This window comes from Aquarana catesbeiana, linkage group LG04, assembly GCF_042186555.1.
Source record: "Aquarana catesbeiana isolate 2022-GZ linkage group LG04, ASM4218655v1, whole genome shotgun sequence".
In the NCBI taxonomy this organism is placed as follows: Eukaryota; Metazoa; Chordata; class Amphibia; order Anura; family Ranidae; genus Aquarana; species Aquarana catesbeiana.
In genome coordinates, this window is record NC_133327.1 from 173,284,768 (window position 1) to 173,307,674 (window position 22,907).

Sequence of the window (22,907 nt, forward strand, 5' to 3'; positions counted from 1 at the left end):
CCCCCCCAAATGCCGAAGAGTCAGAACCCAGAAGGAATACCAGAGATGATGGCAGCACCCATGACATTTGGACTGCTGATGGTGCAGCAATGGAGGCAATCACAAGCCAGGCTAGTCTGCCATAAAGGGATAAAATACTGTGCATACTAGCACAGTCACACCGGTGTGAATGGGGGCTGAATCGGAACTCTGGGATAAGCATGTATTAGGGTTGATTTACTAAAACTAAAGAGTGCAAAATCTGGTGCAGCTGTTCATGGTAGCCAGTTTCTAACTTCTGCTTGTTCAATTAAGCTTTCACAAATAAAAAAAAAAAAAAAAAAAAAAAAAAAACCTGTAAGCTGATTTGTTTCTATGCAGAGCTGTGCCAGATTTTGTAATCTCCAGCTTTAGTAAATCAACTTCATCATCTATATTGGGTTAATCTTACAAACAAAACAGCGCTAGCAAGGTGCCTAATATATAAAGGTAAATGGTGAAACGTTCTTCTACAAAAAAGGAATGATTTAACAATCTAATCAAAATTATATATACAATGGGTGTACTATGTATCCAGTGAAAAAAAGTCCAACAAAAGGATGATAGAATATATATATATATATATATATATATATATATATATTCAAAAAAGTGAAGTGAACGTCCTTACTCAGATATGAATATGCTGTATATCCCACAATGAAAGGTACAACAACTGTTGGTACTCCCAGCCGATTCACAAACAGGTGAAATTCCTACTTGCCAAATGGAGTTGACCCTCATTACCATGTAGACTTGTGGAAACAGGAACCGGCCCCCGATGCTAACTGATGAATGATCTGTGGTCCCAAGGAACAGCCCAGAGAGGAATCCTCTGCTTCCCTATACTCTGCGAGGTCCAACCAATGATCAGATCTCAGGGATCACAGGCTCCACTCACGGACTCCAGCCGATAACTCCCTTCCACTCTTCGTGCTCCAGATGGACAAATGCCATTTAAAAATAAAAGGAAAACGGGCTCCACATAACGTGTCCCAATTGGATCCCCATGTCCCCCCAAACATCTACACAAACACTTGCTGTTTATGATAATATGGTTGTATCATACCTGTATATCTGCATGCGTTATAGTATGTTTTGTCTCTTCAAACCGATCGATTAAATCATGAGTCATGATAATGATAACTGACTCACAAATTTCAAGTTTTTCTCATTTTTCACAGCCATCTAGAAGAGGAAAAGGCAGATTTAGAGGATCTAGAAAAAGACATAATACTGATGATGGTCACAAAGGTGGTGGTAAGGGAAATAAAACAAAGGAACAGATGCATGATAAACACTCCGATTCAGATACAGACACAGTCAATTTGGTTGATGATGGGTCACGTGGTGAACAAAATAATGGGAGAGGGGCCATTGGGTCAGACATATTGACGGCTTCCAATTGGATCCCTATGTCCCCCCAAACATCTACACAAACACACATGAATACTTCCCGTAATGTGGGGACTTTTTCCAAAAGCACAAGAGAGAAGGATTTTCAATTATTTACCCCTGTACAGGACCAGCCCAACAAGCAGACTGCTCCTCACAACCTGGACCAATATGCGTACAAAAGCAAATAGGGAACAATCAATTACAGATTATTAATCTATCCTCCAAGTTACTCTCTACTTCTGAAATTGAAGTTCTGGGTCTTGGCCTCAGTTTTTGTCCAGCTTCACGGGCAGATAATTTTGAGGTAGTTAAAGATCTTAATCTTTTTGCTAGAAGATTGACCTACGAATACATGTATGACAAAGAAAGGAAAAACAAGAATTGATTGAACATGAACAGTGGAAGGGGTTCATGGTAAGGGATTTCATAGCTCTTAAGGATCTCATGATGAGAACGAGACTGCTATGGGGGCACTGCAGAGGAGGGTCCTCCGGAATTCCAACCGGAGGTTTCCCCTCGAGCACAGTCCCCGATGGATAACACCAGGTTCTGTGAAAAGTCTACCCAGTTTCCCCCTTTGAAAACTAACCCTAACATTTGGACATTTCTTTCCCAGGTTACTTCTGATATCAAAAAATTTTACTTTAGTGCTCTTTGTGACAACAATATCACCTTTGAGCAACAACAGGCAATTAATCAATTACAAAACAATAGGGATATCACCATAAAGATGGCGGACAAAGGTGGAAATGTGGTAATGGATACAAAGAAATATTTGGAAATGTGTCTTGATATTTTGTCCAATAGAGACTGGTATGCTATCATACCAGAAGAAAAAATACAGGAATTCAATAATTAAAATGATGGGATTGTTAATAATGCCTTCATGAATGGAATCTTTGATAGGGACATCTTTGAGGCTTTAAAGGTACCTTTTCCTAGGGTGCCATCCTTTTATTCATTACCCAAAACTCAAAAGGACATGGTCAAACCTCCTGGACGTCCAGTCATATCAGGAATAGGTGCCAAAACTGAGAAAGGTAGTCGTTTGGTAGATATTTTTTTTACGACCTCATGTATAAAAACTTCTATCGTACATCCAGGACACTACGGCTCTATTACAGAAACTATATAACACTACTATACCCTCAGAGAGTATACTGGTTTCCATTGATGTGGAGGCACTTTATTGTAGCATCCCGCATGGACATGGTATCTCTGTGATAAAGACTTTCCTGGATGAGGTGGACTTAGTGACCCAACCTTACACTGCCTTTGTGATGCAGCTTCTGCACCACATTTTGACTAGAAATGTTTTCATGTTTGATGGTTCCCACTACCTCCCAGGTGCAGGGGGTGGCAATGGGGACATGTTGTGCCCCATTGTACGGCAACCTGTACCTGGGGGGGTGGGAATGTACCTTGTTCGTCAATCAATCCTTGTCTATGTGCCTGTCCAGCATCTTGTACTGGTACAGGTACATAGACAATGTTTTCATAGTTTAGAACTCAAGTAAAACTGACCTCCCACTGTTTATGGAAAAGTTGACAATCAATGATTACAACCTTAAATTCACTATGCAATGTGATTTACAATCAATACCATTTTTGGATGTGAATATATTCAAGCAGGAAGATGGAACACTGGGCACTTCTTTGTATAGGAAACTCACTTTGGGAAATACTATACCTCATGTGTTCAGTGCCCCTGCCGTTGATCAGAAGCATACCATACTCGCAGTACTTATGGATTAGACGAAATTGCTCCAACGAAGAAGATTTCATTAAAAAAATCCAAATCATTGAGAACAAGGTTGTTGGAGAGAGGTTATACAAAAACGACTCTTAATGCGTAATAAGGCATATCAGAAAAGTAGACATGAATTACTGTTTGGTATAAAAACAAATAAACAGCTAGATACTGTGAGGATTGTTACCACATATTTAAACAACCATGGCATAGTAAAAGAAACACTTGACAGACATTGGCATCTTCTTACTGGTGACCCTATTCTGAGAAAGTATATCGGGGATCATCCGCAACTTACTTTTAAAAAAGGCAGATCCCTTAAGGACTGTTTATTCCATAGCCACTTCCAGGAATCCCCAATGACTATTGAACCAAGAAAAGGCATGCATCAATGTGGGATGTGTGAGTACTATAACTGGATCCAAGAAGGAGTATCATTTACCCTTCCGAATGGAAATACACACTGAATTGAACATTATGTTGATTGTCAAACCAAATGTGTAATATATATTGTACTATCCAAATGCGGATCATTTTGTGTCGGAAAGACATTCAGAAATATCTGGAAGAGAATTTATGATCACATTTATTATATTAGAAAAAAATCTATTGTATACCCAAATTGGGAGACATGTTGCCCTTCAACATATACATGACACTTCTATGGTTCAGTTTACAGTCTTAGAGAGGGTCTTTGAGGACCCAAGAGAAGGAAATGTGGACAAAAAATTATTACAGCAGGTGGCTAAGTGGATATTCAAGTTGAATGCTACCAGTCCACCAGGCCTCAACAAGGCCCTTAGTTATAAACCATTCTTGGGCTAAGTTACTGGTTCTTTGGGATCCCACCCCAATGAAACTGTTAACAGCTTCATCTATTTGCTGTTTATGATAATATGGTTGTATCATACCTGTATATCTGCATGCGTTATAATATGTTTTGTCTCTTCAAACCGATCGATTAAATCATGAATCATGATGATAATAATTTTTTTCTATTAACTATATTGCAATTGTTAACATCAAACATTATTTTTTTGAGGGACTTTTGATCTAAGTGAAGCATTCATGAAGTTTTGTCATATATAGGGAATGAGATGATCTCTCCCCTGTTTTTATCTGAAATTTATTTTCTAATGTGAAGTACTACGGTGTGCCTTGGTGTCTTTCTATGTGGTTCCAATCAATGCCTTCATGTTGTCTTATGCTAATGGAACCCCCTGCATGGTGAAGATCTGGGAGGAGGATGGCTCATTAGTGGCCCCTGGTCGACCAAGGTGGTTTTGCGGTGGTTGGAGCAGGGGAACCCCCCTGTGCAGTTTTAGTATTGAATGGTTCTGAATACTAGTTATCTATATATTGGGATTGCTAGTATTACATTGTTTGGTTTAGCTTATTAGAAATTTGTTATCTTTTTTGGTGGCATAGTCAATACAATAGATCACAGGGATCGATATCTTCCTTTGCTTTAAAGGATCTGTCATACACTATTGTTGTTGACCGATAGTATTGGCCGCCATTCCTAGTCCCAATAATGCTATGGCTCATGCACGTACCCTTGGTCATTTATTTGTATGCTACTGCGCATGCGCGTACGTTCATCTTTGTCTTCGTCGCAAGCGAGACACAGCACATTTCGCTGACTCTATTCGGGCAAGATTGTGGATAATCTATTTTACATATTATCATCCAGGCCTCTCTCTTTCTCTCCAGCTGATACTTATTATACAATTAAGGGATCAATTTGGTGCCAAAGCCAGCCTTTATTAAGACTGGCTTGTGGTATGGGCAGCAATGGAGGCTGCTGTATTGTCTAAAGCAAATGTCAGTGAATGTGCCTTACCAAGGATACTTAGCAGATTGGAATTAAAGTTCCCCTGTGTAGTTTTTTGTTTCTATCTACATGTGTATTTGACAGACTATCTGGAAAAGGATTGGTGACCATATAACATACTTATATCGATTTGAATCCCTTTCTTACTGGTCTATCAGTGAGTTTGTAGCTGGTTGTTCCCCTGTATCTGGATAGTCTTTTGCATTTGCATGATGGCTGAGAAATACATAATTTTTTTATTGTATATTATGTTGTTATGCCTAGATTCCATCTAACAGCAGAGCCTGGTAAAGAGATACTAAAGTTTTTTGAGCTCTATGCCAGTATTCAATGCCACCTCGATACCTCTGAAGTATTATTAATCTGTTTGTTTTGGCTAATGAGAGTGTAATGCCGCGTACACACGGTCAGATTTTCCAATGGGAAATGTTGGATGTGAGCTTGTTGTCGGAAAGTTCGACTGTGTGTATGCTCCATCGAACATTTGCTGTCGGACTTTCCGCCAACAAATATATCTTAGCAGGTTCTTAAATTTTCTGCCAACAAAACTTTGTTGTCGGAAAGTCCGATCGTGTGTACACAAGTCCATCGCACAGAAGTTCACGCATGCTCTGAATCAAGCAGAAGGAGAACGCACTGGCTATTGAACTTCCTTTTTCTCAGCTCGTCGTACGTCTTGTACGTCACCGCGTTCCCACGTTCGGAATTGTTGGCCAACATTTGTGTGACCATGTGTATGCAAGACAAGTTTGAGCCAACAACCTTGGAACAAAAATCCACGGTTTTGTTGGCGGAAAGTCAGATCATGTGTGTACGGTGCATTAGAATAATGGACTTTGCAGTTGCAATACTGACTTGGTTTTCATATTTAGATTCTTTAAGGCTCTGCCGAAATACTAGGCAGGAAGAACATTGTAGTATAAGACTTGGTGGTTGACTTTCTCTTCGCCACTTCTTTGTTTGGGGCTTTATACCCAGTAAGTATTATATCATAATCATTGACTATAGCCATTACTCTTTACATCCCTGTTGGGATGCTTCATAATTATTAGTACTATTTACTTATAGATTTTTTTCAAATAGGACCAAATGGTCAACTTCCTTGCTGATCTGTCCATTTATAGAAGTCATTGTCTGTGAGCCACCTTTTGGATGACATCAGGTAGGCCACCTTTACTTAACCACTTACGGACCGCCCTACACAGTTTTACTTTGCTACTTTGAAGAGGAATATCATTGTTATGGCAGCAGCTAACTGCCATAACCCCAGTATCCTCTTCTTCAGCAGGCGGTCCACTTCAAGATAAAAGTGGTCACTTTTATTGGCGGCGTGAGAGGGCCCCCCCCTCCCGCTGCAGTCCGGTGCCCTCCACCGCTTACCGGAGTCGTAGGCAGTGGCAGAGGCGATCAGATGTTTCTCCTACCTTGGTATGGAGACAAGTGAGGGGAAAATGGCCCCCATCCATCTCCATACCATTGCAGGGCGGAAGTGATGTAAAAACGTCACTTCTGCCCATAGCTCTTAAAAGGGCCAATTTTTTTTTTTTTTTTTTAAAGACAATTTTTAAAATTTAAAATTTTTTTTTTTTTTTTTTATTATTGCGTTTTAGTGTAAATATGAGATCTGAGGTCTTTTTGACCCCAGATCTCATATTTAAGAGATCCTGTCATTCTTTTTTCTATTACAAGGGATGTTTACATTCCTTGTAATAGGAATAAAAGTGACATAATTTTTTTTTAAAAGAACAGTGAAAAAATAAAAAATAAAAGGTAAAACAAATAAGAAAAAATGTTTTTTAAACGCGCCCTGTCCCGCCGAGCTCGCGCACAGAATCAAACACATACGTGAGTAGCGCCCGCATATGAAAACGGTGTTCAAATCACACATGTGAGGTATCGCCATGATCGTTAGAGCAAGAGCAATAATTCTAGCTCTAAACCTCCTCTGTAACTCAAAACATGCAACCTGTAGAATTTTTTAAACGTCCCCTATGGAGATTTTTGAGGGTAAAAGTTTGTTGCCATTCCACGGGCGGGTGCAATTTTAAAGCGTGACATGTTGGGTATCAATTTACTCAGCATAACATTATCTTTCAGAATATAAAAAAATTGGGCTAACTTTACTGTTGTCTTATTTTTTAATAAAAAGTATATTTTTCCCCAAAAAAGTGCGCTTATAAGACCGCTGCGCAAATACAGTGTGACATAAAGTATTGCAATGACCGCCATTTTATTCTCTAGGGTGTTAGACAAAAAAAAACTGTTTTAAACTTGTAAACAACAAATCTCAAAAAGAAGCTTGGTTCTTAAGTGGTTAAGGGCTTTCTTCTATCTATAAGTGACTACACATTGTATCTCCATGTGTGAAATATATATATATATATATATATATATATATATATATATAGAGAGAGAGAGAGAGAGAGAGAGAGAGAGAGAGAGAGAGAGAGAGAGAGAGAGAGAGAGAGAGAGAGAGAGAGAGAGAGAGAGAGAGAGAGAGAGAGAGAGAGAGAGAGAGAGAGAGAGAGAACGTATTGATAAAATGGTATGCTGCACTTACTATCTGACTATAATGTGATGTTTTCCCTTCTCTCTTCTTTCTTTTCTATGTAGGATCTCTGTCCATAGTCAAAGGAATGAGGTCCCAAGGAAGCATTAAAGCGAAACGTCGACCTCTTTGACCTATTAGTAACAGAGATCTATTATGATATCAAATAAGTTGCGTAATAATGGAAGCTCTAGTATCTTTTTGAAAGACGTCTGCAGCGCAAACTTAATTTGCCAGGAGGGCGTCCATAGACGTCCTCCCATGCTCAAGCGGCCTGCGCGCCCCCTGCAGGGTACGCACGGCGCGCTCTGTGATCAGCAAGTCTATGAGACCTATTAGTAACAGAGATCTATTATGATATCAAATAAGTTGCGTAATAATGGCAGCTCTAGTATCTTTTTGTTTTTAATTGTACAAACATTTTTAACCATCTCCCATCCGCGCGAAAGATGTCTGCAGCACGAACTTAATTTGCCAGGAGGGCGTCCATAGATGTCCTCCCATGCTCAAGCGGCCTGCGCGCCCCCTGCAGGGTACTCACGGCGCGCTCTGTGATCAGCAAGTCTATGCGACTCGGCTGATCACAGATCAGAGTAAGGGGTCGATCCCGACCCCTTACCACATGATCAGCTGTCAGCCAATGACAGCTAATCATGTGATGTAAACAGAGCCGGTAATCGGCTATTTTTTCTACTCACGCTGGCAGCGTGAGGAGAAAAAAAAAGCCGATCATCGGCGGCTGTGAGAGGGACATCAGTCCCAATCGTGGAGAGCCTCTGCAGAGGCTTCTGTGCCACCTACCAGTGCCCACCAGTGTCACCTACCAGTGACCACAGTGCCATCTATACAAGTCACCACCAAAGTGCCTCATCACCATTGCTGACTATCAATGCCACCTACCAGTGCCCATCAGTGCTGTCTTAGCAGTGCCTATAAGTGTCGCCTTATCTGTGCCTATCAATGCAGCCTCATCAGCGAATATTAATGAAGGAGAAAAATTACCCTTTTGCAAAATTTTATAACAAACTATGAAACATGTTTTTTTTTTTTTTTTTTCAAAAATTTCTGTCTTTTTGTTTGTTTAGCAAAAAATAAAAACCCAAGTGGTGATTAAATACCACCAAAAGAAAGCTCCATTTGTGTGAAAAAAATGATAAAAATTAAAAATTTCATTTGAGTACAGTGTAGCATGAACTGGCAATTGTCATTCAAAGTGTGACAGCGCTGAAAGCTAACATTTTTTTGTAATAAAGAGATTTAGTATTATTATGTAGTGTTGGTCCTTTTCTGGTACCGGTAAAGTCCGCTCAATCTGTCCAATTTTTGCTACGTGGAGCCCGTGTTTCTTTTATTTTTAAATGCCATTTGTACATCTGGAGCACAGAGAGTGGAAGGGAGTTATTGGCTGGAGTCTGTGAGTGGAGCCTGTGATTGCTGAGATCTAATCGTTGGTTGGACTTCGCAGAGTGTAGGGGACTGGAGGATCCCTCGCTGGGCTATTCCTTGGGACCACGGATCATCAGTTACCATCGGGGGCCAGTTCCTGTTTCCACGGGTCTTTGAGACCACAAAATGCTTTTGACCTCTCTTGCTACATGGTAATGAGGGTCAACTCCATTTGGTGGGTAGGAATTTCACCTGTTTATGAATCGGCTGGGAGTACCAACCTTTGTTCTTTCACTGTGGGATATACATCCTGTTCATATGTGAGCAAGGACGTTCACTTCATTTTTTTGCTATATATATATATATATATATATATATATATCATCCTTTTGTTGGACTTTTTTCACTGGATACATATCTTACATTCATTGTATATATAATTTTGATTGGACTGTTAAATGATAATTCCTTTTTTGTAGAGGATCGTTTCACCATTTACCTTTATATATTATTAGGCACCTTGCTAGCACTGTTTTGTTTGTAGGATTAACCCTTTTTCCTAAGAAAACGTTTTCACCTTTATCACTAGATTGAAACAGCTGCTGCATAGAGTTTTTGTTGGTCCACTGTTTATCCTAGTCGCAATTGTTTATTTGTTTTTTTTCATTGTCCATATTGTTTAAATGCAAGAAGCAAGCACTTGAATCTTGGTGTGCGTCGTGTGTTTCTTCCAGATCTGTACATTAATTCAGTGTGAAACTGTCTTCATGCAGGAACTTGCTGTAAAAAAAGACCAGTCACTGCTGCTCTCTTCTTGTGTATGGTGACTGGTCGTGTCACCACCCCCTCCTGTAGTTTTCTGCAGGCATCCTGTAGTGGGTGGGGTCTGCTGAGTCCTTCCAAAAAATCTACTCTCTGTACAGAATAAGTTAATCGCCATGCTGATGCTATTACTTTTACATGGTAATTTATTTGATTTTGAAAAGGTATTTAGTGTTCACTAACTGAGTTTATATACAGTATTTGTGTATCTTAAGGAACATATTAAAATGAGTTGTTTTGCCTCAAGTTCAGCTTCAATATAATTGCTGACTGAAAAACAAGTGTTTTTTTTTTTGTATATTAAAAAAAGTACACATTTTATTGAAAAAAAATCTTGGCAAATGTGAAAGAATGTGACAAACAATGTCTTTTCCTGCCAGTTCAAGAAATATGTACGTTTTTCTTTGTAATGCAGTTGCTGATTATTACTTTTGTTTTTAAAGCACTATTAAATGTCCTTTTTATAGTGCAGCACAGCAAGGGGTGAGAAGGCTGTGGTGGTTTGTGTCATAAATTACGGTGACAATAGAGGTTAAGGCTGGCTTTATGATGCAGAAGGGTGGTCTTTATCCCAGAATAGGCACACAAGAGGAAAGGTTGGGACTGTTCCTGTTTCAGTCTGGGAAGACAGAAAGTTTGCATAGTTGATCAGCAAGAACACGGTAACCCACAGCAGGTCAGTAATGATTTGTGCTGCATTCTTCTATCATGAGAGATCATAATTATCCCTAATGCTGAGGACAGGCATGTAAACTGATTCTAAATCTTACTAAGATTTGGAAACCTGTGGCTATTAAGGCACCCTGAAACCCATAGGTTTAACAACTGAAATGTACCAATGCGGTGTGAATGTGCTATACTATGCTACTTAGAAATATTGTGGCAGTTTTTGGGGTACAAATAACAGCAAAAGGTAACTTAAGGAGACCAGCATCACACAAAGTGAACTGGGAATGTTTATTTATTTATTTCCTCCATTGTTCTCTGCTTATACCATATATAATAAATATTGTTTACTATTCTATAATAAATATAATATCAGCAAATGTAGTTCAGAGCCTATAGAAAGTTTACCTAACAAGCAGTGAACACTCTCTGCTGTTTTTGTTAACATATGGCAAGAAAGCTATAGTATTCTTTCAATCCACAACCAAAAAGTCTTTGAAAGTCACCGAATGACACATAGTTACATACACAAATTAGCCTTGATAGTTATCCACCTTCATAACTCCAAATAAATCAAATGGTTTCTTTATATAGATAGATAGATAGATAGATAGATAGATAGATAGATAGATAGATATAGAGAGAGAGATAGATTGATATAGAGAGATAGATAGATTGATATAGAGAGATATATATCTATAGAGATATATATATCTATATATATATATATATAGATATATATATCTCTATAGATATATAGAGATATATATATCTATATATATATATAGATATATATATATTTTTTTAATATTCTAACAAAACGGATGCAGTCACCTAATAATTTCCTATATTTATACATAAATCTTTTCCTCTGGACGTATTTTTACAATTTCAGACCCTTTTGGCTGTGGAGCTAAGCTTCTCATTGTATTGGTTTGTAACGGGAAACATGATAGCAGAAATGTGTTATTGTTCTGATTTGACACTTACATTTTGCCAAAAGGTATCTTGTTAGGCTAGCTTCACATCTTTGTGGGTGGTGCTGCACACATACCAGCAGCCGCAACCACCCACACAGAGAAATGCGGGACCCGCAGGCAGGTGCCATTAATTCTAATAGCACTCCGCCCGCACTGGAAATTGCAACTGTACTGGGATCCTCTGTTCCTGTTTGGGTTGCCATTTCGAAAATAGTGCAGGCATTTTGCGAGGCACGGCAGCCCATTCACATGAATGGGCTCTCATGCCCATGCAAACGCACAGGTGTGAGCCTAGCCTTACAGGACAAGTATGCTAAGAACATTACATAGACCAGGATTTTTCAAATAGAGTTCCGCAGAACCCTCAAAACCAGGTACCCCCCAAAAAGTGCCAAATGTGGCAGTGGAGGTGGGGAGGGTGTAAACGACATCCCCTTTTGGGTGGAGCTCTGCTTTAAAGGGTAACTCCACATTCATGGGGGAAAAAAAATAGCAAACAAAAAATAATATAGCGTGTACAATTGTGATACAAGTCATATTGTAATTGAATGTTATTAAAAATTACCTTTCCTTTTCAATATGCAGCTGCTGTAAATTTCTATAAATTCAATGCAATATGAATGTGTACTGACCACTCCCCAGAAATAACATTTCCTGCTTGTGTGATTGGCTCACCAATTTTCCCAGAAGTCTGCCTAAGATACAAGTCAGATTTTAGGCATCCCCTGCAACAAAAAAGTAAATTTTTGGGAGATATTTCCAATAGGAACACGTCTAAAGGGATGCAGGCCCAGCAGCTTTCCTCATTAGTGCTCTCCAGCTGCCACAACTGACTGATAATTATGAAACCACTCCCATTAGACCCACTCAGCCCAGAGGTACAGACAAACAGGGATTTCTTTAGAATAACAAAACATAGGAATCTGCAACAACGGTTGTTATAAACCTTGCAATGTACATAGATCACCCAAAGGGGAATATTATTTTCTCTCAACAAAAGTGGAGTTACACTTTAAGTTAATTCTAACTAAAGGGTAAGTTCACCTTTACAGAAAAATCTGTAAGGTGAACTTACACAGGGCCCCCTCCTCCTCCCTCCCCCCCCGTCCTGCTGACCTGGATCACGACAATCTCCCGTTCTGAGCCCCGGTATATCAGCGTCAGGAGTCCAGAGCTTAGAAATACCCTTGGCATCCACACGTCTTCTTCCCAGCTGATAGGACGGGCTACCACAGCTTCTGATTGGTTGGCGCCGCCCAAACGGGGTATGTTTTGGATTTCCAAGCCCCGGACTCCTGACACGGACATACCGGGGCTCAGAACGGGAGATTGCCTCGATTCAGTTCAGCGGGACTGGGGGGGATGAAGAGGAGGTCCTGTGTAAGTTCACCTTACAGATTTTTCTGTAAAGGTGACCTTACCCTTTAATTCTGAACCTTATGCAGTGATAAACACCCTTACATCTTTCCAGCAATTTTTCCATTAAAAAAAATCAGAGATTGTTGGTTCACATACATTGCAGTGCATGTTAAAGCTGGCCACCTGAGTCAAAGTAATCCCTCCTTGGCCAGTCCATACTCTACACTGAAAAATACAGCGTATTTTAGTGGACATACAGTGCCAATATGAGACACAGAAGCAGCTGGAGGCGAGCAACAGACTAACGTCCAGTCATTGTGCTGCACTATTTAATAGAAATGGCGGAGATATGTCTGTGCTCAAATCCAAATAGCTTACATGTATATAACAGTGTGCAAAGAGTTCCTTCAGAATTCCTGATGAATACCAGGGTTTGGTTTTATCCTAGACCCAAAAAACTTGTAAAGCGCTTGTTAACCCCCCAAAAAATATAGATCCTGGTCCCTTTAAAGCAGATTACACAGCACAGCGTTTGTGCTGTGTAATCTGCCCCCCTCTAAACTGTAAAAAAAACCTCCCCGAACTTTCCACTTCCTGTATGCCCTCTCTGTGCTGACCACGAAAATTATGGCTGCTGAGCCATGACCACTGTGGTCAGAGTGCATCCCTCCGTCATACACTGCCTGCTCTCAGCTCTCCTCTCCCCCCCCCCCAATCCCCCTCCTTCCCGCCTTTCATCTTCCTCTCTGTCCGTCCCCCCGCCGCTATTATTGTAAAACCAAAATCTAAAATTGTCACTGCCAGCCCCTCTATTAGAGGCTGGCATAGCACACTGTGTAAGTTGTTTTGAAAAATGAGAGTTCTAAATACAGAATTTCAGCTGTCTTCAGGCCGGTCACGTGACTCGCGGCCGCTTTACAGCTCTGATGGATGACTTCTGTAGAGGAGACGAGTGGCCACCTGATCTCCCCAGCTGACGTCAGAGGGAGATCACGGCCCCTCCCGCAAAAGCAATCCATCGGAGCTGTAAAGTGGCCGCAAGTAATGTGACCAGCCTGAAGACAGCTGAAATTCGGTATTTACAACGCTCGTTTTTCAAAACAACTTACACAGTGTGCTATGCCAGACTCTAATCGGAGGGGCTGGCATAGTCTTATAGAAATGCATTAACAACCACTTTAAGGGTTTTCTTGGGGATGTGGTCAGGCCCATCTTAAAGCTACTGCACTGTGAGTCCTCTACCTCAAAGATTACAGGATTTGGATTATGGCATCTGCTGCAGCATCTTTAATCCTTCCCTGTACATTCTCATTTAAAGGATGTGCTATTTGTGGACTGGACTCACCCTGAGAAGGTGTTCGTTCCACCAAAATGATTCAATCAACAATATCCCGTGGAGAATATGGGTTCACTAAGAAATGGAGTATGCCTGCAGTGGATTCAGCTGTATACTAGCTCAACAAGACTCTTGCAGTTCTGGTTGATGAGGTTCTGGTGTTTAAGGATGCTTAGGACAAACATTTTGAGGCCTTCTTTAAAGCCTCTTTTGCTCTGGTGGGGGGAGCCTTACAACAAGGTATTGTGGCTGTGGAAGTGTCAAAGCCTCAAGGTCTGAGCTAGTCAGATATTGAGAGATAAGGCCCTGTACACAGGGAAACTGAAACTTGCAGGTATCTGGAGGATTTTCTTTGTGCCTTAGTTTGTTGGTATACAGTGGGCACGGAAAGTATTCAGACCCCCTTAAATTTTTCACTCTTTGTTATATTGCAGCCATTTGCTAAAATCATTTAAGTTCATTTTTTTCCTCATTAATGTACACACAGCACCCCATATTGACAGAAAAACACAGAATTGTTGACATTTTTGCAGATTTATTAAAAATGAAAAACTGAAATCACATTGGTCCTAAGTATTCAGACCCTTTGCTCAGTATTTAGTAGAAGCGCCCTTTTGATCTAATACAGCCATAAGTCTTTTTGGGAAAGATGCAACAAGTTTTTCACATCTGAATTTGGAGATCCTCTGCCATTCCTCCTTGCAGATCCTCTCCAGTTCTGTCAGGTTGGATGGTAAATGTTGGTGGACAGCCATTTTTAGGTCTCTCCAGACATGCTCAATTGGGTTTAAGTCAGGGCTCTGGCTGGGCCATTCAAGAACAGTCACAGAGTTGTTGTGAAGCCAATCTTTCGTTATTTTAGCTGTGTGCTTAGGGTCATTGTCTTGTTGCAAGGTAAACCTTCGGCCCAGTCCTGAGCACTCTGGAGAAGGTTTTCGTCCAGGATATCCTTGTACTTGGCCACATTCATCTTTCCCTCGATTGCAACCAGTCCTCCTGTCCCTGCAGCTGAAAAACACCCTCACAGCATGATGCTGCCACCACCATGCTTCACTGTTGGGACTGTATTGGACAGGTGATGAGCAGTGCCTGGTTTTCTCCACAAATACCGCTTAGAATTAAGGCCAAAAAGTTCTATCTTGGTCTCATCAGACCAGAGAATTTTAATTCTCACCATCTTTGAGTCCTTCAGGTGTTTTTTTTTTAGCAAACTCCGTGTGGGCTTTCATGTGTCTTGCACTGAGGAGAGGCTTCCTTCGGGCCACTCTGCCATAAAGTCCCGACTGGTGGAGGGCTGCAGTGATGGTTGACTTTATACAACTTTCTCCCATCTCCCGACTGCATCTCTGGAGCTCAGCCACAGTGATCTTTGGGTTCTTCTTTACCTCTAACCAAGGCTCTTCTCCCCCGATAGCTCAGTTTGGCCGGAAGGCCAGCTCTAGAAAGGGTTCTGGTCGTCCCAAACGTCTTCCATTTAAGGATTATGGAGGCCACTGTGCTCTTAGAAACCTTAAGTGCAGCAGAAATTTTTTTGTAACCTTGGCCAGATCTGTGCCTTGCCACAATTCTGTCTCTGAGCTCTTCAGGCAGTTCCTTTGACCTCATGATTCTCATTTGCTCTGACATGCACTGTGAGCTGTACGGTCTTATATAGACAGGTGTGTGGCTTAACTAATCAAGTCCAATCGGTATAATCAAGCACAGCTGGACTCAAATGAAGGTGTAGAATCATCTCAAGGATGATCAGAAGAAATGGACAGCACCTGAGTTAAATATATGAGTGTCACAGCAAAGGGACTGAATACTTAGCACCATGCGATATTTCAGATTTTCTTTTTTAATAAATCTGCAAAAATGTCAACAATTCTGTGTTTTTATGTCAATATGGGGTGCTGTGTGTACATTAATGAGGAAAAAAAAGTGAACTTAAATGATTTTAGCAAATGGCTGCAATATAACAGTGAAAAATTTAAGGGGGTCTGAACACTGTATGTCCTAATGGACTCCATTCAGCAGCTGTATAATAAAGAAAATTGTATTTTTACATTTACCAGTAAAATCATTTTCTTGGGGTACATCACAGAACACAAGGATCCTTCTCTTCTTTACTGTTTTCATTGCTTGCCACAAAACTGAAGCTATACCTAGCAGGAAGGGGTTATGTCTGGGTGGGGACTTCCTGTCTTTTTTCTGATTGGCGCCCAATCACCCGGGGGTGGCAGCATAATACAATCCCATTGTAATGAATATGAAGTTTTCCTGTGGTGTATTCCAAGAAAAAATTTTTAAATATAAAACAAAAATCTCATTATTCATGACTGTCCTAACACAATTCAAAAGAAGGAAACGGGGATTTAGAAGTACGGTAACAATGACAATACTCAAAATGTATTGCTTAAGTGGATACATATCTTATTTCCAGGCCAGATGAAATTACTTTTCTTATTAAGCATCCAGAGATAATCAACAACTAATAGCAAACTACAGAAAACAAGGAAATAATAAAATCATGGAGGGAAAAGAAAGATGCACAGACATGCAGTATTTGCTATATTAAATCAAGAAAGGTAAGCGTAATTTTTGAAGATATTACTATAACTACTATTAATATCATCATCATTTTATAAGTATATGAAAGGCCTATAATGATTTAAAAGCAGTGTAGATTTGATGAATATATAATGCATTAATCACACCCCCAAAAGAAATGTGAAGGTTTAAACATACTCTTTTCAATCTTCTTTTCAATCTTATTTTATTGGGTGGTTAAAGAAGAACAAGTGAAATAAACACGTTACAGTATGTTATATACATGTATCTTACATAAGGCAGTGAGGAAAACCTTTATGAGGTATGCGTATTCTAAGGTATCTTAGCTTTAGTGTTCCTGATGGAATAGTTTTGCAAAACAATATAGTAACATACCGCGTAGAAGAGCAAACAATAATAAGCAGATGGTTTCCAACATACAATGCCATTCTAATCTTACGCAGAGCTAAGAAACTGTAGACCGTTCTAAGCAGGATGATATGCTGTAGGGATCCCTCACTGTTTCAGGGAACAAATCTAACTCCCAGATCCAAACTGAGCATGTGGCCTCAGTTCAGATGCTCGGTTGTTTGGTTCAAGGTGGGAAGGAGAGCATTTAGGGGAAGAAAAGAGAGGTTGCAGCCAAAAAAAGGGGGGGGAGGATAGGGAGGTAAAAGATTGCTCCAGCATGGTTATCCGGTGGATGAGGTAGGGTCATCTTCAGCCCATATAGTAAAGTCTTTGGAGTGACGAAACATTGACCATGAGGTCTATGTGATGGTGAACTGTTCCTCCTTCCCGGTTTCCTGGGCCAACAGACGTTCCAGGTCTCTTATCTGATCCACCTCAACAGCCCAAGCCTCCAGGGAAGGTACATTCACTGTTTTCCAATGACGAGGAATCATCGACCTAGCTGCTGCAAGAAATTGACACCGTATATCTTTTTTAATCGTCTTGAGGGGTCCCGGAATCATAGATAAGAGGGCCACCTCTGGTGTGGGCTTAATTGAGGTCACCATCAGCCTGCAGTACAAAACAAAGACCCTTTGCCAGAATTTCTGAATAGGAGGGCAAGTCCACCAAATGTGAAGCATGGTCCCTCTAGGGGACAAACTTCAACAGCAGGCATCTGGCAAAGAGGGGTTGAAGCGTTGTATAGTCGCAGGGCATCTGTACCATCTCGTCAACAGTTTAAATCCTTTTTCTTGAGTCCTAGTTGCTAAAGAAATCTTACGCATCAGGGTGAAGCATTTTTGCAATCAGCAGTTGAGATAGAGTGTTGTAGGTCTGCTTCCCATTTCTGCATGTATGGTGGAAGGTCAGGGGTAGACATGTTAAGTAATAGGGACTCAAGTTGCATACCACGTGAGTCAGCGGGTCGGCTGTAAAAGCAGCTCGTCGAAATTCGATCGATCAGGTAGGATCTCCGGTATGGAAGAAAAGGTACAGATGTAGGACACAACTTGGCTTCTCTGTAGCCACGTTGTTGTTTGACTCAGAGCTGTCTGGGGAGGTGTGTCTGTCCTTAAAGATGGGTCCACGCGGAGGACCTGAGCTAGGTGTCCATGATCCTCCTTATTTCAGGGTCCGAATCTCCACCCACTCGCAGCTGGGGGGAAAGCCGGGTCCCAAATAGAGGAGTCATAGGACCCTGTAGTTTAGATATTTTATTAGCTGAGACCAAACGGTCCCATACCTGAAGTGTCTGGCGAGTAAGAGCAGCAGAGAACGTGGCGTCTTTATGTTGAGTCATATGTGTGAATGGCAAGGCGCTGAGATCAATTTCATTTAGATGACTCTCCAGTTGAACCCAGAGTTTGGACGAGGGGTGATGAAACCAATCTATGATACGTGTGAGTACCACCGCCTTGTAATATATGTAGGCATCTGGGACCCCTGCTCCACCCCGGGCCTTTAGAAGAATCATTGTATCATATCTTATTCTGGGACGGTCCACCTTGCATTTAAATTTGGAGAAAATCTGACGGAGTCTTCCAAAGAATGAGGTAGGAATGAAGACCAGGGATGGTTTGAAAAAGGTATAAGAACCTAGGGAGAACGTCCATTTTCAGGGCATTCACCCTCCCCAGCCAAGAAAGCCGTTTGGATGCGTAAGTAGTCAGATCTGCTTGTGTTCTGAGGAGCAGAGGGGTAAAGTTACTGGCAAAGAGTCAAGAAGCGTCTGTTGGGATGTGAATTCCTAGGTAGCAAATAGAGGTGGAGCCCATCTTAAGAGGTAAGGAAGATGAGAGTTGTTGAAGGGCCTCCTTTGAAAGTGAGATGTTGAGGTTTTCCGACTTACTATGGTTAACTTTGAAGTTACTTACTTCTCCATATCTCCGGAACTCCTGTATAATTGAGGGCAGGGATATTGCGGTTGGGCCACAAACATTAGCAAATCATCCGCAAAGAGAGCGATTTTAGAATGAACAGGGCCTACGTTAATACCATGAATTTCTGGGTTGTTCCTAAGGGCGATGGCCAGATGTTCCATGACAAGGACGTATAGAGGGCGGGACAAGGGGCATCCCTGTCCTGTTCCATTCTGGATAGTAAACGTTGGAGATAGGGATCCATTTATTCTAATTCTAGCGGAAGGAGAGGAGTAGAGGGACATTATTCTTGATATCATATTGTGGCTCAATCCTATCTGCTGCAGAGATAAGCGGAGGAATTCCCAGTCAACGCGGTTGAAGGCCTTCTCCGCGTTGACTGTAAGGAGGCACAATGGTATATCGCGGGTGCGAGCATGATCAGCGAGGAGAAGTGTTTTCAGGGTGTTGTCTCGTGCCTCTCGTCCGCTCACAAACCCAGCCTGATCCAAGTGTATTAGGCGGGGCAATAAAGACTGCATTCTATTAGACAGCACCTTAGCAAACACCTTCAGATCCACTCCTATCAATGATATGGGCCGATAGTTTGCACATATAGTCAGATCTTTGTCCAGTTTTGGGATGAGAGAGATGTGCGCTTCTAGTGTTTGCGGAGGAAACACTGATCCTTCAGAGAGGGAGTTGAATACTTTTGTTAAGATAGGGGTGAGGAGGGGGGCAAATTGTAAAATTTTGGGGTAAAGCCGTCAGGGCCTGGACTTTTGCCCGATGGGGTAGCAGCGATGGTGCAAGCGACTTCCTCCTCCGAGATCAATGCCTCAAGGTCTTCTATTGTTTTTTCGTCTAAAGTAGGTAATGCAGTTTGTGAGATATACGAGGCCTTGGCTTCCGCCGTAGTGGAGGGAGCGTCGTTAGGGCTTGCATCAGATATGTTATATAGGGATTGATAAAAATCCCTGAATACCAGGGCTAGCTTAGAGGGCGAGGAAACGGTTTCCCCAGATTTGTCCTGTATGTGGGATATAAAAGTGGTAGGTTGTTTAGCATGTAAAGTACGTGCCAACGATCTACCACATTTGACCTGAAATTGGTATTAATGAAAGGCAAGTTTGTTCGCAAACTTACGGGCTGACGCTTCGTATAATTCCCTAAGTTGAGTGCGGGCGGAGGAGACTTCTGTCAGCGTCCCTACTGTTGGAGAGCACTTATGTGCAGTCTCCAGTGCCCTTAGCTTACGTACTGCGGTATTTATCGCTGCCAAGCTTTCTTTTTTCAGGCGAGCGTGGTCCGCCAGAAAATTTGATATGGTCTCTGTGATCCGCGCGGCACACCCCGGATCCGTTAGTAGCGAATCGTTTAACCGCCATGTCCACTCTTTCACTGGGGTGGAGGGGCCTGAGAGTGTCAGGTTTACGGGGGAATGGTCGGACCAAACCATAGTGTCAATTTCACATTCCGGGGACCAATCTAGACAGCCATGGTCGATCAGAAAGTAATCAAGGCGGATATATGATTGGTGAATGTGAGAGAAGTGGGTATAGTTTCGGGATTTAGGGTACAATATCCTCCAGATGTCGATAAGATGCATATCATATATGGCACGATTCAGGGCCCGCAGCTTAGGGTAAGATATATAAGAACGGGAGGTCGAGGAATCTAGAAGTGGACCCAGGGGAGCATTGAAATCTCCTCCAAGTATGAGATCTTCAAGTACTGCAAGCCTGATGGAATTTGGTGAGTATTAGGCAGGTATATGTTGGCTATCGTAAATTTAGTCCCCCATAAGGAGATTTTCACAAACCCGTATCTTCCCTGGGGGTCCGCCAGTAATTCGAGAGGGAGTGTTTCATGGAAAGCAATAGATACTCCCTTAGATTTTTGTGTCGGGTTGGTGCTGTGGATCCATCTATTGAAGTATCTGTTGGAGCAGGAGGGGGTGGAGTCAGAATGGAAATGAGTCTCCTGTAGTAAAAGCACGTTAACCTGACGTTTATGCATTTGGTAAAGAATTTGCCCTTGTTTCGAGGCAATGTTGAGGCCGTTTGCATTATAGGAGCAGAGTGTTAGTCGGGGGCGAGAGATCACCGAGTGAGCCATGCTGGAATGCGAGGATATAAAAAATTTGAGAAGGAGACAGTAGGGGGGAGTATAGATCAGAGAGGGGGAAATGGGGGAGGGGGGAGAGGAAAGCGCAGGGATAGAGGAGGAAGCAGAATTTATATGGGAAGATGCCCAAGGAGAAGTGTCTATGAATACTAATGCCCTCACGGAGGCGAGGCACTGCGTGGATTATCATGCTTTAGGCACAAACTGTGCCAGTCCTACTGTGGGAGAAAGGTTGAGATAGATTGACCATGTTCGGGTTGAGTCGTGGTCCTGACAGCATAGCAGGTATAGATATCGGGTAAGCAGCACATCGATAATTTGACCTGTGCATGAGGCATGGGGCGGTCGCTTCTGAGGGAAGACAACTTAGATATATATTGTATGCTTCAGCTTTTGCAGACAAGGGGGCGGTTGGGAATGGGATCCCTGCTGCCTAATGATAGCAACAGGCTCCCAGTCTCACTAATTAAATTGACCAAGGGTTTTAGGAGTAGCTCCTAAACCTTATACATACAAAACACAGGTACATACAACTGTGTTTGTATGTACCTAATACATACAAACACAGTTATAAGAACAACAAATGATAACATTCAACAGGGTACTTAAGTATTAAGACTGATTATTAAACCTGTGGAGAAATGCAATAGGTAATAATATTGGCTCCAGCTGATATAGAAAAAATAAAGGGGATATAGGGGCATCAGGAGATCATCCTGGGGAGGCTTTCAAGTTCATCATATGTGTGGCGTGTGCTATACTAGCTTAAGCTGCAGCAGAAGATGATCAGGTCTGGGGGTCATGTCTCTGCACAGGGTCGGACCCCCTACTTCCGTGAGTGTCCACAATCATGTGTCGGGGAGTGGGGACAATCAAAAACTGAGTGGAACAACATGTGAAAAACATTCAGTGTGTTCTGGTGTGACCTGACACCCATCACCGTGTGAAACAGAAAGTATCTATTACCTGTGTTCTCTCCCAAACCCCAGCCAGACAATTGTACTGGCAAAGGGCAGGAAAAGAACCAACAGTTTCGTCCCCCTATAATCGAACAGTACCTGACCAAGTATGTTAGTGGGCACGGATCACACCGGAAGTGTCACATGCAGGGGAGCAGAGGGCAGAGCAAACCTGCCAGGAGTGTGTTAGAGCCGTTAGGATCCCCCGATGAGGTAAATGTGTGGAGGAAAGGGATAAGGCCGTGTTCTCCATGGTACTTCTGGGTCAATCTTCTGGAGAGGTAGGTTGTCTTATTCCAGGGCCGGAGGATACCGACCTAGACCTAGGAAGTCTACGGCGTTGTGGGAATGGGCCAAGTCCCAGCTGCCTAGATCTGTCGTCTGGAGGATCCAGCCAGTTCAGAAAATCAACCGGTTCTTGTTCAAGGAAGAGAAAGAAGTCAGGCAGTTGGTCTGGGTCTGACAGTACGAACCTGCCGTCGCCTTGAGTCACCTTGAGGCTGAATGGGTGGCCCCAAGTATAGGAAGCCCCAGCTTACCGATTGAGATCAAGTAGAGGGCGCACCACACGGCGCATGTGCAGCGTACTGCAAGACAGATCTGGGTACAGATGTATAGAGGCTCCAAAGAAGTCCACTGGGCCCATGCTCCAAGCCTTCCGCATTATTTCCTCCTTTAGGGTATAATAGTGGACCCGATAGAGTACATCTCGGGGGCGGCCATCTCGGGTACCACCCGGCCCTCCCACTCTGTGAACACGATCTAGCTCAATTGGTGATGAGGCCTCTCTTCCCAAAACTTTGTTGAGGACGATTATGACAGTGGGCTTCAGTTCCGCACCAGATGTTGCTTCAGGTATACCTTGCAGTCTGATGTTGTTTCT

At 42.0% G+C, this 22,907-nt stretch overlaps 1 protein-coding gene across 1 annotated transcript in view; it reads left to right on the top strand.

Moving 5' to 3' along the window:
- The first annotated feature begins 10,165 nt into the window (after window positions 1–10,165).
- FAM124B (family with sequence similarity 124 member B) overlaps window positions 10,166–22,907 on the top strand; it is a 42,549-nt gene continuing 29,807 nt past the window's right edge. The window contains exons 1-2 of the mRNA XM_073625941.1: window positions 10,166–10,432; window positions 16,520–16,664. The gene's annotated coding sequence lies outside the window, so the exon portion shown is untranslated. The remainder of the gene's footprint in view (window positions 10,433–16,519; window positions 16,665–22,907) is intronic.